The sequence below is a fragment of the Setaria italica genome, chromosome VI (genome assembly GCF_000263155.2).
Source record: "Setaria italica strain Yugu1 chromosome VI, Setaria_italica_v2.0, whole genome shotgun sequence".
NCBI classification, from domain to species: domain Eukaryota; kingdom Viridiplantae; phylum Streptophyta; class Magnoliopsida; order Poales; family Poaceae; genus Setaria; species Setaria italica.
In genome coordinates, this window is record NC_028455.1 from 6,329,747 (window position 1) to 6,346,424 (window position 16,678).

General features: G+C 48.4%; 2 long non-coding RNA genes across 2 annotated transcripts; one reads left to right on the plus strand and one right to left on the minus strand.

The window, feature by feature from the left end:
* Positions 1–5,143: 5,143 nt before the first annotated feature.
* Positions 5,144–6,281, minus strand: LOC105913514. Its single transcript, XR_001164372.2, has 5 exons — positions 6,241–6,281; positions 5,776–5,856; positions 5,595–5,687; positions 5,307–5,382; positions 5,144–5,224 (listed from the first exon to the last, which is right to left on the minus strand). It is a non-coding gene; the product is annotated as an uncharacterized LOC105913514 (long non-coding RNA).
* A 7,538-nt stretch (positions 6,282–13,819) lies between these two features.
* LOC111257597 lies at positions 13,820–14,740 on the plus strand. Its single transcript, XR_002678122.1, has 3 exons — positions 13,820–13,881; positions 14,104–14,195; positions 14,618–14,740. It is a non-coding gene; the product is annotated as an uncharacterized LOC111257597 (long non-coding RNA).
* Positions 14,741–16,678: the final 1,938 nt, after the last annotated feature.

Here is a 16,678-nt window from a genome sequence, read left to right on the forward strand (position 1 = left end):
TGGCTCCCTGCCCATCTCCGGTGACACCCCCCCCACTGGACTTGAACCACTGGGCGGCTATGGCACCCTCCTTGGCACCGACGATGGCCCTGCGTTGCCCCTTGGTGGCGGTCTTCTCCTCCACCAGGCGCCGTCGGCCATCATCCACCTGTGGCGGAACCGCCCAGATTTACTTAGCTAAAGCACCATTAAGTCACCTGACATGCGATCTTATGCTTTAACCAAGATAACTCGGCAGTCCGTTTAATTTCGTCCGATAAACCACTACACAGGACCGAGAAGCAGAGCTCACACGAAGGTGAGTGGTTCCAGAGATTTCAATAGATCACCCAACTTAAACAAGTACCTTAATTTTACAAACTCGGGTTCGAAATTCCACAAAGTTTTACGGAGTTCTCAAGCAGCGGGAAAATATAAACCAACGGAAGCTAGCGTCAGGGGTCGGATGTCACGATGAGGCCGACCATGACATCAATGGTCCCTATCCTCACCGTCCGAGAAGGGATCCCACTCGATCGTCCACTCAGGAGGAAGCTGGGGAGGCCAAGTGCCAACAGCAGCAAACTCAGGAGCTTCAACATCACCTGAAAAGATTGTCACAACAAGGCTGAGCGACTACGCTCAACAAGACTTAACCGACCGTTGGGAACTACTCCACCAACTTCTAGACATGCACGGCTCTTTGGCTGAGGGGTTGGTTTTGCCAACGCGACTATAGTAGGTCCTTACTTTCAAGATTTTAGACACAGGTTCTACTGTTGTTTATCATTCTAAGTTAGTAGCTATACTAATCAGGCAAAAGTTTCCAAGCAATTTATGACAAGCATACAGGTTAACATCACCATCAAGTTCCATTCTTACTTAGTGTAGCATAGTGATCAAGCAGTCCCAAACTGTGAGAGGCAGACGAATTGATTCGAATATCTTAACCATGCATGGTGAACCTAATCTCACGATATCCGCACACCACAAAGGGTCGCTTCCTCTGTCGGTCGCACCCATCAATCCCTTGACCCGTGTCGAGCCCACTTCTCTTGGTACAAGGCTCCACAGACCCGGCCTCTGCCGTTCTGTGACCGCACTTGTCACCACATGCGGCCGGAAGGGAAACTCTATTCCAGAGACAGTGGATCGAACCGCTCATGTCCTGGTTCAATCAGGTACTAGGCTTCCCCATCCCATACTAGATATGAGATTAGTACTTTCAAACACTTGATCGCGAACACCATCACCTTTCGACCTTAAACCAATTTCATGTAGACAGACGGGGCAATCCACCAACCACCAAAATAGTTCACAGAGCCCTGCCCCCTCCATCGTCCTTATAGTTGTAACAAAAAGGAGAGCAAGCAACTCCTATAACTCGCGAGTGACAGGGAATCACTCGACTTTTACCGAGTCATGTTAAGCATTGCAACTACTCGGCCTATCATACTAGTGTTCATATCAAAGGGAACTAAGTCATGCATCTATGGTTTCAAACAACTCCTGAAACGTAAATGCACTTACATACAACAGAAGGCATGCGCAAGTTTAGAAAGACTGGGTGATGCTCGGGGGCTTGCCTTCAAGTGGGGCGGAAGCAAACTAATCTTCAACACTCTCGGGCTCAGCTCCTGCAGGCAGCTTAGCTACAACTTCATCTTCGGGCACCGGGTGCAGCTCGTACGTGCCGTCGGCGAGGTTCAGCTCTACACGGAATGCAATGCAAGGGTGAGACACAGACGGTGATTTCAACAACACTTGCAAAGATTTAGCCCAAAAACTGTAGCAAAACTACAGGAAAAGTGTGAAACCCACGTCATTGGATTTTACTCAGAAAGAGGATTCCAACCCAAGTGATCTCACATTTTTCTGATTGTTCCCCGATTTAAGATGGAATTTCCAAGCCTCTGCCGATTTAGAACAAGATAAAAGAGTCGGGTCAGGAAAAACTTGCAATCTGACCCTTAGACCTAAGGAATAACTGTACCGGGATCCTTAGATTTAACACAGAGAAGTCCTCAAAATTTTACACAGATGCCCTTGGTCAAAAGAAAAAGACATAGCCGAGCCCTCGGGCGAGGCAGACAGGGGTCGGGCGAGACGGACAGGGGTTGGCAGCTCACCTTTGGTCCTACTGATGAAGTCTTAGGGTTGGCAAGAAGCAAGCTCAGGCGGAACGACAAAAGGCGTTAAGTTTCGGGCGGCGGCGACGTCTGGCGGTGCTCCGGCAGTGGTGGTGCTTCTTGCGGACAACAAGCAAGTTTTAGCGCTGCACGAAGGAAAGCGAAGCGGTTGGCGGGGTCGGCAAGGCAGGGTGTTGGACGGAAGGGGGAGCTCCACAGAGAGCTCAGGCGGCGGTGCGTGAGCACGAAACAGAGGAGTGTGTGGTGGAGAGTGCGCTAGAGGAGAAACCAAGCAAGCAGTGCGGCAAGGGCAATGGTGGCGAAGAGAACTCCCGTAAGAGGCTCTGGTACCCATTTTATAGCTGTGCGGAAGTGAACGAGATCGAGCAGTGTGAGGATAAGATCGAGGGAGAAGAGGAGTGCTCTACCGTGGCGGCGATTGGTCGGTGTCTCCATTGGCCGGAGAAGCGGAGCTCCAGGGATAGGATCCTATGGCATTGGGCAAGGAAGACAGTGCTAGGCAAGCGCGGTTTTGCTGAGCAGAAGGATTGGTGAGGTCGAGCGCGTGCTTGGTCGCGTGAAGCGCCGGATTGGGTGCGGCGACTCGGTATTGGCGGACAGGAGAGAGCGAGGTGCACTTCAGGCAAGGGCGCCGTAGGCGAGGTGACAGGGCGAGCGATGCGATGCGAGCATGCGTGGATTAGCGACTCTGCCGGGGCACACTACTGGCGAGGCGGGGGAAAGGAGTTGTCACTGCCTGCGCGGCGATTGGCGAAGACGGCAGCGTCGCGGGGCGCACGTGGGCAGCGCGATTGAGGTTGACGGGAGGGCCGGAAGGTGTTGGGGCGCGCGGCTGGGGGTCCAGGTGAGGCGATGCGCACGGGAGGCGAGGCGGTACTGGCGCGGCAGCGGCCAATCTTTGGTCACAGCGGCGGGTAGTGTGCCTGGCGCGACTGGCGAGGTCTCAGGCGAGACGAGACGGGGCGGAGAGGTCTGCAGGGTGCTTCTGCGCGCGATTGGGAAGGAGGTGCTGATCCATCTTGTCGCGGCCGGCGACTGGGTGAGGCGGCGCTTGCCGGTGAGGTCACGCCATGCGGCGGCAGTGCTCCGAAACAGGGCGCACGCGCGCTCTGGCGCTCTTTGTCCGATGGATCCGCGGGATTCCTTGCCGGGCCCATCTTCCAGCCTCTTGATCTTCCGATTTCCAAACTGCACCACATTGACTCCCTTCACAAGGGTTGTAGAACACAGGCTAAGGTCCAACTTTTGTAATTGGACTGAGTTAAAAAACGCGGTGGATTTGGAGATCCAAAGCTCCAAAGTTTGGAGGAACATTGGTTTCAGGACTTAGAGAAAAGCGGCGGTTTGGCTGGTTTTCAAGGGTCAGGACTGATTTGAGCTGCAGATTTGGGAATCTTCTGAGGCGAATTGGACCAATGTCCAATTAACAAAGTTGTGGTAGGAACTTTGTTCTCCAACTTCTATAAAGGGTTTTCTTGATGTTCAGTTCAACTTTCCAAAGATAAACCTTCCTTAAGGCGCTAGGTCAGGCTGATTTTCCAGACTTAGCCAGAATGGCTGAAGGAAGTCTGAGTTGACCAGACTAGGGGGCTTGTCTTAAGATTAAACTCGGCTGATTTAAATCTAGGTCGTTACACCACCCCTACGCCACGATCTCCGTCAAGGCTCACATCCCCATGATGTTGACGATGAAGACCTCCAGCTACTCCAAGTGGGTTTCCTTCTTCAAATCCATGTGTGGCAAGTTCGGCCTCAAGTCGCACATCGACAGCACCGTGACGCCCCGTCCTGATGACCCCGATTGGGATCAAGCGGATTGCTGCGTCCTCTTCTGGATCTTTGGCTCTATCGTGGACCTCGCCATGGAGGATGATGAGCAGACCGCCAGGGCCCTCTGGCTCACCATTTAAGGCCTCTTCCATGCCAACAAGCAATCCCGGGCGATCTTCCTCAGCTACGACTTCCACTCCATGACCCAGGAGGACTCCTCCATCTCGTAGTACTGCCAGCGCATGAAGAACCTCGCTGACACCCTCCGTGACATTGGGCATCCCATTCAAAACTCCCAGTTGGTCCTGAATCTTCTCCACGGCCTCAACCCGCACTACTCCAACACCACCGACGACATCGGCAACTCCCCCGCCGGCTTCCAGTCCTTTGCCCAGGCTCGTGACATGCTCACCTTGAAGGAGCTTCGCCTCGTCAACTTGCTGCTCTACGTCGATGACATCATCCTCACCGCCTCATGTTCGACGCTCCTCCACCACATCATGGCTAGTTTTCAGTCCGAGTTCGCCATGACGGATCTTGGTGATCTTCATCACTTTCTTGGCATCTCCGTGACGCGCTCCCCTGATGGCTTGTTCCTGTCCTAATGACAGTACACCCTGGACCTCCTCCAGCATGCCAGCATGGCTGAGTGTCACTCTACGACGAGTCCTGCTGACACTCATGCCAAGCTCTCGGCGACCGACGGCAACAAGCTCAAGGATGGCTCTAAGAAACCGCTGGAAGTTAAATTCAACAAAAGTTCAATTCGAGAAAAGTTCAATTCAAGAAAAGTTAAATTGTATCACCTCCCCAGGACTTTGTTCTTTTGTTTTTGGTTCCCAAAGCACAATTTCATTATCAGCACTCTGCAAATCCAAGCTAGCATAGATCAGATTCCTCATTATACAGGAACCAAAACTGGCACTGGGAAAAAAAAGGTTGAAAGACTGAACCCATGCACAGTACAAGAATACAGGATCCAGATACAGTGGTATTTTGAAGCATCAAAAGAATGACGACTGTACTACTACTATAGCAGCAATTTGTATCCATTTAAGGGAAGGAATTTCACCTCTGACAGGATGAAGTCACCAAGCCATCTTGTACAATCAACATAGTTAGAGTGTACTGCAGCAATCAACACCTGCAAGGAAAGAAACAGGTTGGTTTGATGGCATGAGGATTAAACACCAACAGTAGTTTGCAAAGGAATAGATCTAAGATGATTATAGATGCTAAACATACCGGAAACTGGACATATTTTGTTGGAAACTTTGATGGAAGGTCAGTCCAGGAATATGATTTGTCAACATATTGCCAAAATTCTGTGACAACATTGGGAAACTCTATCAATGATATGCAGCATGCAAATGTAAACATGATGCTACTTTGAAGTAGTTTTCCAACCTTTCATTGACCAGATTTTCACAGTGTTGTCCATGCCACAACTTGCAAAACGCTCAATATCACTAGGGTGGAAGTCCTTCAGCCAAAATAATGTATTTTGGTCAGTACATTTATGCCTAACGTAATGGAAGTACAAAAGCCGTAGTAGTCACCAGGACTATATTTATCCCTGATGTAATGCTCAATAACAAATAGTAACATCAGAAGCTGAAAGAGTGGTAGCTTCAGGGCACTTTGAGCAAGTAATATTCTGAAACAATACCATAAGAGGAGGCAGGAGCTACTTACAACACTCAACACTTCATTGCGATGACCTCAAGCTCCAGCAAATACCAAGATGCAGATCCCTGTATGGACATTCCATAGCCTAACAGATTCATCCTATTCAATAATGAATAATGCCATATGAAACAGTGTCAGAACAATTATAACAAAGTACATTCAGCCTAAGAACAGGTTATCTGCTAACCTTGCTTGCAGAAATGATGAGCGAAGGCTTCAACGCTTGAGTCCTTATCTCATTTATTGAGTCACCATGGCCAGCAAAGCTCTGTAGAATTCCATAAACAGAAATAACAAATAAACACGTGCACAGTCTAATTCATAGGATAGGATAGTATTTATTGGCATGCCCTGTCTCGTGACTATATGTATAACGCCAAAATAGATACACTAGGTTGAACGTGTCTTGACTATAACGGACATGCTGAAGTATCCAAAAACCAGAATCTTCTGTGAGCAAAAGTTACAGTTTGCTAGTGGTATTAATGCATAGCAAACAGACAATTCCTTAATCAAACCAAATTCAAATGACCTTCTGGATCGGATATCATAGATGGTATCTGTCAGGTAAGCAACTGATGTACAGATTTGTGCAAATGAAGCTTCATTCAAGTTTGACGTAGTAACAAAGACAAGGCTAGGGGTACTATACCTTAGCTAACTTCTCCGTAGCACAGTTGATGACCCGAATGATCCCATTGCCTCCTGCTGCTCAATGACTCCATTCTTGGTGACCAGTGTGGCATCCAATGTATCAATCAGCTCTTCCTTCTTCTTGAGCAAGGCGTTCTTCTCCTCTATCACCCTGTCCCTAGCCTTCAGTGCCTCCTCCATCCGAACAACTCTCACCTCCAGCGTGACAATCCTCAGCGAGTCCCTCTTGTCGTAGGTGTCCGGTGCAGTGTCCACCTCGTGCTACAGGCGACGGTTCATCCGGTCCAGGTCAGTCAAATAGTGCTCAAGTCCCATTATCTTGCCCTCAAGTATGGCGTTGGTACCGATGCAGTTGTCCCAACCATTGTGAAGTACCTCCACCTCTCTGTCATTCCAGAACAGCGCCAAGTCCTGAGCGTGAATACAGCGGGAGGCCACGCAAAACTTCTCGTTGGGCTCTGCATATGCGTCCTCGTAGTACTGATGGACTAAACTCTCGAAATCCCTCAGCCCACGGCAAGCCCTGGTTAGGCAACGGTAGGGAGTCTGAGCCAACCTGTCACGGAGCTGCGCATGCACCTCACACACAGCCCTTCTGGCGGCAGTCCGGTGAGCCGTTGACACTGACAGCTCAAACCCAAGTAGAAGAATAAGCAAAGTCTAGTCAGAAATAGCGGTAGTCAACAGAACTGTCCATAACCAGTGGACACGGATTATAGCTACAGCTTTATACACTCTGCAGAGGATGTACAACTATACCCACACGGATGGAGTCTAAACGGTGGCGATCCGTCGAAACCCCACCTAACAGCCGGAGCCCTAGTAGGTGGATAGCTCTGTCATATTTCCTCGAGTCTGGAATCATCCTTAGCTGCAGGGCACGCCGTCACCAGTGAGCACCTCGAAGCTATGAAACCTACCCATGCCGGGGTGTAGTCTGGTCAAAGCAAGCCAACGCCTTGAACTCATTACATGATCCTCCAATCTGCCTAGAGGCTGAGCACTATCCACCACTAGTCTCGAACCGAACTCTGCCCATAACGTAAGCGAGCGGTATCTACGTAAAATAGTTGCTGTGACTAGTGGTAAACTGACTCAGTGCTTAAGCGGCTGAGAGCGAGCACTCTACTCCACAAGTATGTGCCGAAACACATGCAACATATAAGTACGCTACCTGCTCCTCAGTAACAAACAAGGTACCCACCACAGGTACGGGGTATAGAGAGAGTCCAGAATGCTCTCTCCTAGCAAGGCACTCCTTAGTACCAACCATGGCGCTCCCGCCAAAACATATCAAGGAGTCACACTCACCCAAAACTCAAGCGAGAGTGTTCAATGAATCCTATCACCGAAACTGTGGCATATGCCCATCCATAACTCAAAAGCATGTATATGGATATATGAGCGGTGGACTAGCTAGGGGTCTGTAGCTAGTCCACAAAAGTAGGTAACAAGGAAAACAGAATACAAAATTATCAAGGCATGGCTAAAAATATTGGCTATGCAATCCAACATCATCAAGCATCATAAATAAAGCACCAGCAACTAAGCATGCATATGATCTATGTGATTGGGAGTGGCATGACACCTTGTCCGTAGTTGTTTGGATCTTCCTCGGCATAGTCGGAGTCTTGAGGGTCTTCTGGGTCGTAGCTCGAGTCTGAACAGACCAAGATATGACATAAAGTAAATTAAATGGCATTACAACTAGGAAGAAACTCCAAGAAAGCCAAATTTAGTAGATCCAAATAACACCAAACTAGTTACAAACAACACGGGCTCCATTTTACGAATTTAATGCAACTGGTTCCATATTTTTCGCAGTTAAAATGAATTAGTTATGAATTTTTTAAGATTAAAGGATTCATTTAATTATTTAAATAATTTTAGAAAATATTTATTATTACAGTGACATGTGCCAGCGCTTGGTTGTGCCATGTGGGAGCATAAGAGTGCGCCACGTGTCTCCTAACGCCAAGCTAACGTCAGCGTTGACCGGTCAACAGGGCCCCACCAGTGGGCCCGAGCCTCGGACATGTCAACGCCTCGTGGCTCCACGTGGCAGCCACGTGGCACTGCCACATGGCGCACACGTGGTCGTCCCCAGCTGGCCGGGATCCGCGCGCCACCCGCGTGTGGCCATGGGTGTGGTGCAGGCCTGATTGGCTGCGACACAGCGGTGACTGTGCCCACGACGTCATGGTGTGGCGCGACGTCACGGCGCGGCTGCTGCACGTGTGCGCGGGCAGGAGGTAGTCCCGGCCGCGGCACGACCGCGGCGGCGTGCGGGGTCCCGGGCCCGCGGTGGCTGGCAGCGAGGCGAGCGGCGGCACTACAACCGTGGCTCGAAGGCTGGGCATACGACAAGCAAACAAGAGGAAAGAGAGGGGCAACGAGGTTCACTGCAGGGAGACGGTGAAATTGGGCGGCGTCGGGCGGTGGTCGACAGCTCAGGCTCCTCCCTCAGACGGCCCCTCTTCTTCTTCTTCTCTTCTACTTCCCCTCCTTCTCTTTCCTCCTCATCTCCTACTCCTCCCTCCTCCTCTACTCCTTCCCCCTTCTCTCACTCGGGTGGTCGATGGCGCAAGGGCGAAGCCCCGAGTGGATGGCGAAGAGAGGCCCCGAGCGGCTCTACTTATAGCGGAGAGGCGGCTGTGTTCCAGAGGGAGGTTGCGGCAGCACTTTAGGGTTTGGGGGCGTGGCGTCGGTGATGTGGATGGCTAGGATGTGGTGTTGCATGGTGCGGGTGACGTGGCGGCCATCCGAGGCTCCCAGCACAAAAGCAAGGGTGCGGGCGAGGTCATGGGTGCGCACGCGAGGCGCGCGTGAGCGGTACGGCCGGAGGAAGAAGGAAGAGGAACAGGGGCACCTCACAGGTGGGTCCGGTGCAGCAGCAAGAGAGAAAGAGAGGGAGAGCGGGGCGCGGGTGGCGACTGCGGGCTGGGCCAGCTGGCCGGTTATGAGGCCTGCTGGGCTGGTCACTGAGCTGCGCGGGCGAGGCAGCTGAGCGGCGCGGGCGAGGTGGCTGAGCAGGCCAGGCCGGCTGTCTGGCTAGGCCGGGGTGAAGGTAGGTGAGGGTGAGGCGCGAGCGGGCCAGGCCGGTGGGCTGCGGCTAGCCTGGTTGGTTAGGAGGGTTAGATAGGTTTTGTTTTTATTTAGATTTAGATTTAGTTGGAGTGTTGAATCAAATTCAAAATTCAAACACACACTCAAACATGAGATCCAAATAAAATCTAAAAAGATCCAAATCATTCCACACAAGTTTTGAAATGGAATTTTGGGACGAGAAGAGAATTTGACTACCATTTTCAAACAAGCACACAATTCAAACAAAAGTTTTAAATTTTTGGAAATTTTACTTAAATAAATATTACAAAATTCTGGAATATTACAAACATAACCACTTCACCTCGTACCCCGAGAAAAGCGATACGAAGCTTAACACTCCTCGACATCTGGGAAATTTGGTCAGAACGAAACTCTAGATTTTTCGGACTGTGTGAGTCATCCTTGATTTCCTTGGTGGCAAAAATTAAAAAGGAAGCTTAAGTTTTGTAGGTCTTTTGGATTAAACCAACTTGGTAAGCTATCACCCCAAAAGCCATGGACATTCAATTCTCTCATGAGGGCACAAGCCATCGATCACTTCATTCTCACGTGGTGTCGGCTCGAAAACTCTGGGATTAGTTCGCCAGTTCAGCTCTATTTCCTTGAGGTATTTCTTGTCAACGAGTCTAGCCTCAGCAGCCTGTTCCTTGCTCCTCACAGTATGAATAGAATTAATGCATAGCATTCCGCTAAGCTGATTCATGCCCTTCAGCTCACCAATTGCCCCCCTCCGTGCTTCGACTGTGAAATATCTCAAGTTCCTTTAATAAGTCAATAGAGGCTTTTACTGGAAGTGCTAGTTGACGCAAGTTGATTAGCTTTGTTACATCCTGACGAATTGTTCTCAGACATGAACCAAATGCAACAACAACTTGTAGGCTGTTAAGGCACCAGAATTTCGATGGCACTTCATTTATATTGCTGTAGGATATATCAAGATATCGGAGGCTATTCAACCCACATATGCTTTGGGGTAGACTTTTCAGCTTGCAACCTTTTAGGCTCAAAAACAGGATGTTAGAAAGCTGACTGAACCAGGTGATCTCAACATCCAATTCGGTACCAAACCTAAGTGAACGCAGTTTGTTCAAATTTTGAATGTTTGTCATTGTGCCCAAGGACTTACGTACCATCCACCTCGATTGACATGTGGCGAGGTTTATTTGTCATTCCGCTCAAATCTTTCATCGAGAAACATTCATGGATAGAAACATACTGCGCAGTATCATGGATCAGGTCATGCATTACGTATTTATCTTGATTAGGGAACTTTGGATCAGTTTGGAAAAGACACCTGCCTCTCAAATCATCCAAATACTTCATCCCGACATCTTCAAGACGCTTGCTCACTTGTGGTGAAACAAAGCCCTCTGCCACCCAAATGTCAACGATCTCATGTCTTTTGAAGCTATAATCTTTCGGAAATATGGAGCAAAATGCAAAGCATCTCCTAAGTTCAGTTGGGAGGTACAAGTAGCTCAGTCGAAGTGCTGGTAATATGTCGCTATGTTTTTGTTCTTGCTCCCATAATTCACTGTCCTTGATAGTCCTCCAATGTTGCTCAGTCAGATTACTATTCAACAAGCGTCCGAGAGTTTTGGCAGCCAAAGGAGTACCATGCAACTTAGAGGAAATGCTCTGACCAATCTCTTGTAAGCGAGGATATGACTCTGGGCACTCTTTACCAAACGCACATTTCTTGAAAAATTCCCAAAATACACCAGCGGGCAATCCTTCGAGCTGGAGAGGCTTACAACTGCATTTGGACCATGCGGTGACATTCTGAGCAATGTTTTTGTGTCTTGTAGTCACTAAGATCATGCTACCTTCAAGTCCATTCTTCAACGGTGCATAAAAAGACTCCCATTGTGGTAATTTCCCAAATATCATCCAGCACCAAAAGGAACTTTTGGATCTTCAGCATGTGCCACAGATCTGCTTCAAGAACACCCAAACCACAAGACAAGTCGAAGTTTGGCTGGATGATGATCTCCTTTTTCATCCTTTCAATGTCAAACAGGTCCGAAACACAGACCCGTATCCTTACAGTAAAGTGGCCTTCACTCTTTCATCACTGTCGATGAGCTGAGCCAGGGTGGTCTTCCCCATCCCGCCAATGCCAAAAATTGGCAAGACAGAAACATTGCCACAGTTAGCAGTCTCAGCAAGCCCTGCACTGCTGTTACTGTCAAAGTTAAGTCGCTTGGCTTTGGATGTAGATGCGATGGCGTCATGACTTGCTGCTTCTGTGCCTTTTCCTTTAGACCCTGCAGATGTACTGCCCATAGTGAGTGGCATGCCCATTTGTGAGATCACCTGATTAATTTCGGCAGCACGATCAATCGTCAGAGTCACACCCAGCATCTCCATCACTTGATCCCTTTCCGTGTCACGCGGTGATGAGTTCATTCGTTGTTGGCATGCATGACCTGCACTGGCTGAACACGATCAAGACCAATCAAGCATAGCACTTCTTTAACTTCAGCCATAACCTTGTGGAGCTGATCTTTGGTGTCCCTTATCCTTTTTACTGCTAGCATGGACGAGATGTTTGGCAATATTCAGAGAGGATGATGACACGAGTTGACCTGCCCTGCTCCGGCTGGCGTCCTCAATCTTGTGCCGCAGCGCCTGGTCCTCGAACTCTCGGTGGAGGTCCTCGGCGTCGTAGGTGGTGTACTTGTGCTGCAAGAGATGGGCCTCCACCATGCCCCACTCGCTGCGACTGATGAGCAGCTTGGTCTTGAGTTGGTCCAGCTCGTTTTCCAGCTGGGTCGGCGCTTGGCTCATGCTCATCCCGAATGACAGGATGCCTTGCACGGTGTCCATGGTCGCGCGCGCTCCTAGATCTTGGTGCGTTGGTGGAGCTGCTCGTGAAGTCGTGATGATGGTGCTCCTCCTCCTCTTCCTCCTGCTTGGCACAGGGGCAGAAGGGAGCGATTACCTGATGATGGTGCCACCGATTACTGGCCTTCGCCCTCCCAACACCGGACTGGTGATTTTCACCGGAGGGATCGTAAGAGAGATCGGGCAGAGAGGTGTAGGATCAAATTGCGTGTGCACCCAACGTGGAATGGCGCTGGATATATCTAGCTACATGGTTGCATGCCCTGCCGATCTGGGCAATCGGTATTGCATTTGCAGATTTGCTTCGGTTTCATCGATGATCCCTCCGGCGTTGGTTTCTTCGATCGGTCCTGTCTTGGGTTCCATCGAACTTGATCGAGCTGTCTTGAGGCCGGCGGAGTAACTAAGAGATCCATTATTCATCGGGATAAGCTAGGATCGCAGGGGCTCGTTGCGGCTGCGGGCGTGGACCACCATCTCTTCCTGCCTGCCGCCGGCGGCCGGCGAGTGCAAGACTGGTAGGTTTAGGAGAGGAAAGGCCAAAAGGCGTGAGCTGTGAAGGAATGGACCTGGCAACCGGGTGCGGCTTGTGTTGTATCTTGGGCCGGTTGGGCCGAGTGCAAGTTCCGGGGCCTCCTCGGTGGTGGTTTTGTTGGCTGCAAACTGATGAGGCCTCGTGCCTTGGCTGCGAAGAAGACGGCTACTCAAAAGCATTTCTCCCCCAGCAGCTTGAAACGGTCGCCCGCGGACAGCAAGCAAGCGTTCGCGAGCCTGACCGTGCACTGTACAGCACAGGACAGGGATCCATGCTTTCCGGCAACACCCATCGGCGCCAGGCTTACCCACCAGTACACCTGGCACCTGCTGGCTGTCCAGCTCCAAACCTCTCCATCACAAGACAGAGGTCGTCAATGGCTTCTTCGGTTTGCAACAGCACAGTGGACAAGAAAAGCAGGGGCAAAGCTACATTGGGCTAGCCGAGTGATTAGTAACTAATTTTTACCACTTGTGCACTCCCTAACCTCCAATTTCGTGCACCACTGTCTGGCCCACCAACAACCTGCAGCCCAGCAGTTAGCATAGGCCAGCTTTCAGCAACCCATCAAGCCCACGATGCACTATAGGTGCATGCAGCTGCGGGCCTGCCGCATCCGCCCGCGTGCGTTGCACGTGACAAGTCCTCACGGAGAACACGAAACAATCGTCCGCGAAGCCCGCTCGCTCGCCCAAACGTGAGAACTCATCGTAGAAAGGCGGCGGAAGAGAGGGAGGCGGCACTCGCGCGTCGCCGTGTCGCACCATCTCCAGTCGCTGCGGTACGTCTCCTCGCCGGAATCAGCACCCCCAACCTTAAGCGATCATCATCAACTCCTATTTTTTTGTTTCTCTCCATTGTTGCACTGCACATTCTTCTAGCCTCCCCTTTTGCTCAAGCCCACTCCACTCGAATGGTACACAATTATTTTTCTCACATGTGCTTTTGTGCCAATCAGCTTCTTTGAAGTAATCCGTTAGTGTTTCAATTTCATGGTTACTTATTCTCCTATATTCAATTGAATTGTAGGGTTAGGGTTTGCAATTGGGGTTTTACTTCTACAAATTGCAATGAAAGGGCAAAGGAGAAGGAACTTAGGAAGGATTCATTGAGATTTGAGACTCAAGAAATAAACAAAAATCATGTCAAGTAAGTTTATGGGTGTTTGGTCAATTAATCATTTATTTTTCTTCCCTTGATTCTTGAACAGATGAACATGAGAAGCATTAATGTAACTGACATTTTAAAAAAATGTGTTATATGTGTGTTTATGGAAAGATGGTTAAAAAGAAAAGCGCCAGATGATGCTAACAATTTTTGGTAATTCTCATCAGCAAAACAACAATATTAATGTTAATCCAATACCACCAGCTCCAGAAGATATCGATTGGGAGGAGGAGATCCAACTTCATCCTGGTAAAAGAGAAGAAATACGTTCTTGTCACCCTAATCTTAGAGAATCGGTAAGAAGAATGTACTTGGCAAATGAGCCTTGTCAGCTCGCACTCTTAATTTTTCATCTACTCGGATTGGGGATAAAAATTGAAGGTTTAATCTTGAATGGTTTGATGAATTTGGAAACTGGCTTGAGTACAGTGAGTCTACCGATAGAGCCTACTGTTTTACCTGTTTCTTGTTTAGAGACCCCACTAAGAAGGAGGCTGGGTACAAGTCATTTATTTTAGATGGTTGGAATAATTGGTATAATAAAGAAAGATTAAAGGAGCATGTTGGCAGTGTTGACAGCTATCACAATGTAGCAACGAAAAAAATGTGATGATATGTTGAAAAGAGAATAGCACATTGATGTTAAGTTACATGAACAGCTTGAGAGTTCTAAGAATGCATATTTTGTTCGACTTAATGATGCAATTGATACTATCAGATTGCTACTCAAGCAAGGACTACCTTTCCGGGGGCATGATGAATCAAAGACATCCTTAAACAAAGGGAACTACAGGGAAGTTTATGATTGCTTAGCTCAACATGATGCAGCTTTAGCCAAGGCATTGACAATTGATGCTGCATATAATAGTATTTTGGTATCTGCTGACATACGGAAAGACATCATCAACTGTTTTGCAGATGATATTTTACATTCTATCCTTGGAGACATTGGGAAAGATGTATTTTGCTTGCTAGTTGATGAGTCTAGAGATGTCTCTTTCAAAGAGCAATTGGCAGTGGTGTTAAGATATGTTGATAAATGTGGATTTGTGAACGAGAGCTTTGTTGGTGCTAGCAATACGCAAGGTGAGTTCAATGGCTTAAAATCTTTGATCATGAGAGAAAATAGTAGTGCATATTATCTCCGTTGCTTTGCCCATTAACTTCAATTAGTGGTTGTAGCTGTTGCTAGAAAGCATACAGGCATTGCTGAATTTTTTAACAATATCTCTATCTTATTGAATGTGGTTGGTGGATCTTCAAAGAGAAGGGACATGATTTGAGATATCAATCTCAAAGAAGTTAGTAAGGCCTTAGGCTGTGGGTTACTTAGTATCGGGACAGGATTGAATCAAGAACAATGTCTTCAAAGACCTAGAGTCTCACTATAAATCTCTTAGAAGTTTAGTTAAATTCCAAATAATTATCAAAGTGCTTGAATTTGTGGAAAAGGAAGGCAGGGAGGGAAAGGCAAGGGTGTTCTTAGAAAAGTACACTCATGAACGGGATGAATGATACACGAGTTCAGCGTCACCTAGTCAAGCCGGATTCCAGATTCCATCGTACTGACACTTGCTGCGCTGCTTTGCTATCTATTAATTCTCCTCAATCTATAGTAACAGATAACAACTCTGTCCGCAGCATGATATGGAAATTTTCTCACACTGGCGGGTACACGATGGCTTCAGCCTATAGAGTGCAATTCATTAACTTCACCAAAAAAACACAAATCTGCGCAATCTGGACTTCTTGCCCCTCTCCTAAATGCAAATTCTTCGTGTGATTAATCCTTCATAACCATGCTTGGACTTTGGATCGGCTTGCTCAAAGAGGATGGCCTCATAGCCCAGCTTGCCCCCTCTATAAACAGATAATGGAATTCTCTCTTCACCTGCTGGCCAAGTGCAGATTCACTAGGAAAATTTGGAGTCCTCGTGGCTATTTAGACAAAGCAGCCAGTACTACACCCACTGGAATGGGAACAAAGCTACAATACCTTGGAATGGTGGACCAACATTGAAATGGACCTGAATTTTCATTTCTGAGAATTCAAGCCTACGCACCTCCGTGATAGTTCTAGGAGGCTATCACGTGCGAATCCATGTCTCAGATAGTACAAATTCATACCAACATAGAAATATAAAGCAACAACATAGTACCATATCATAAATATCATAAGTAACAAGTACATCTCTTCGGTACATGCCAGAACATGTCCATCAGGATTGAATCAGAAAGGTAAAATATCTATGCAGCGAAAGCGTAAGCTACGGCGAACTCCATCTCCAGAGGCGACTCGAGCGAAGGACCATCCCTAGTCTTCCTATCCATCATTGTCGAAGTCGTAGTCGGGCTCCGACCCTAAAAAGCCACCATCTACTCGAGAAGCGGGTAGGCCATGTCAACTCCCAAAAGGAGCAAGCTAAGGAAATGGGGGAATTATACTATATGCATGAGTAAAACCTATATATGGTTGTAGAGGTGTATGCAACAGCAGCATCAATCAAGGAAGCAGCAAAGCATTACCATCTTCGAGGTCAACACCTCAAATAAGGAAGTTGGCACAAATCACCAGATCCTTCGCCCATGGGTCCAGCATCCAACACACTAGTCGATGTGAGAGCTCCCTTCCCTCACATCTCAATGGCAAACTCCAGCCTATCTCAAAAAGGGGAGGTAGAAGAATAAGCAAAGTCTAGTCAGAGGTAGCGGTAGTCAATAGCACTGTCCATAACTAGTGGATATGGACTTTAGCTATAGCTTTATACACTCTGCAGAG